Genomic DNA, 2,087 nt, shown 5'->3' on the forward strand with positions numbered 1-2,087 from the left:
TATAACTTCTAACACCATGTGGTAGTGTAATTTGTTAGCATGCGTGACGTTTTTTAACCGTGTGGTGTGCATGTGGGAATCGAATTGCCTGCTACATGCTGGTGATTGATCATCCCCTGCTAAACACCCTAGAGGTGGCTCGCAGCGTATTATGTAGATGTAGATAAGTGATGCAAGCAAATTGGGTGCCCTCGGCTTATGACTTAAGAAAAATTCCCCGTTTTCGCGAATTAGGTTTTAATTTGGTATGCCCCACGGACGTACCACGTGGTCTAAATAATATCCGCTCGATTGACCATTTGTTGATAGAAAAACATGGCTAAGAATGGTTGATATATCGAACTTGAACTCTTAGGCTAGTATGAGTAACCATTAACGGTCAAGGTTCGTATAATGATATCCTTTCAGTCACGCATGTGAGCACGCGTAAGTTGACTACCGTGGTAAGCTGATTAAATAATTAGAACTTTAATTACATTATAATTAAGGATTCTACTGCTGCTAGAAATAGCGATTGTTTCCATAAAGACATGAATTTGATTGTACAACATGCTATGAGTATGTACGTTAAGAACGTAGAAAATATCGAAATAAAATTTTTTTAATATAAAAATTTGATTTACATTAATGCAAACACCGCATTCGTTGGCGAAAACTATCAATAATTACACTATCCCTCTTACAAATACATTCCTTGAAGCTTTGCGTATTCAAATTACCACTCTAAAAAAATTCTCCCCGGCGGGGAATCGAACCCCGGTCTCCCGCGTGACAGGCGGGGATACTGACCACTATACTACCGAGGACTGGTGTTGGGATAGGCGAAAATAAACTTACTTATAAGATGTGAGGCGAGGGAGTGCGGAAAACCATGCTTCAGGAAGACTATTTGGCTAGCGATGGAGGAAAAAAGAAAGATTTATAGGTAGAATAAAAGGGGATGATTATTTGATTCAAGTGAAACTCTTCACTGCAAGTACCGTAACACACATTACGATACTATCATTAGCTAATTCAGACTTTTCTGTCGGAACGTAGACTGAAAAATATAGTAAACATATTTTTAATTTTATTTTTAAAGAAATATAACCACATACAGCATATGCCATTTTATAGTGGCCAGGTAACAATACATAAATTAGAGGACGAAGACGCAATATAACATGTAAAAAACAATAATTACATTTACAAAAACAAAAGGACAACAAGAAACTGCAGTGACAGATTACTTCGGTGACAGATAGGATAGGGAAAGGCTTATGAAGGATTTCAATGGAAGTGCAAAGGGGTCGATGTGTGGAGGGAGTGAGTTCAACACAGAAGTAATGCGGTAGAAAAACGAACGTTTAGTGAGCGAAAGTCTAGGAATGGGCATGTGGATTAGGGGATGAGAACGGGTAGGGCGGGGTGGAACTTTAGAATTGATAAAAGAGAGCAATGCTGGGCAGTCGATGGTGGAATTGAGAATCTTATAAATAAGTTTTAAATCAGCTGTGAGCCTATGGGTAGTGAGATTGGGGATGAAGAGGGAGGAGAGAATAGCATTAGTGGACATGTTGCGTAAATGCGGTATTCTATTTTTTACTATATTGGCAAAGAAATTGCTGACACAGTCCAGGGATGAGAGGTTGGTTTGTGAAGAGATAGACCAGATGGGACAAGAGTAGGTGAGAATTGGAAGAATGATAGATGAAAAAAAAGTTCGAAGTGCCTGGGGGTCTTTAATTTCAGTGAAACGGAACAGGAGTCCTAAGAGGGACATTGCTTTAGACTTGATGGATTGTATGTGCGGAGAAAAATTTAATTTATCATCAGTGATAATGCCTAGGTCCTTAGATGTTGATACACGTTTCAGCGAGTGATTAAAAATACTGTAGTCAAATTGATGAGTTATCTTCTTTAGGGAAATGGACATCACACTACATTTATCTGGGTTTAATGCAAGATTCCAGACATTACAACAATTCGATGTCTGACGTAAGGCATCCTGTAGGTCTTGGCAATCAGATGGTTTTTGAATTTCCTTGAACAATTTACAATCGTCAGCATAAAGGAGAGTTTGAGCTTGGGAAGAAGGTACCAAAGAG

The 2,087-nt window shown here is 38.8% G+C and overlaps 1 non-coding gene across 1 annotated transcript; it reads right to left on the reverse strand.

Moving 5' to 3' along the window:
• Nucleotides 1-734: 734 nt before the first annotated feature.
• Trnad-guc lies at nt 735-806 on the reverse strand. The gene has a single exon. It is a non-coding gene; the product is annotated as a tRNA-Asp (tRNA).
• Nucleotides 807-2,087: the final 1,281 nt, after the last annotated feature.

Source organism: Ischnura elegans, chromosome 5, assembly GCF_921293095.1.
Source record: "Ischnura elegans chromosome 5, ioIscEleg1.1, whole genome shotgun sequence".
Taxonomy (NCBI): domain Eukaryota; kingdom Metazoa; phylum Arthropoda; class Insecta; order Odonata; family Coenagrionidae; genus Ischnura; species Ischnura elegans.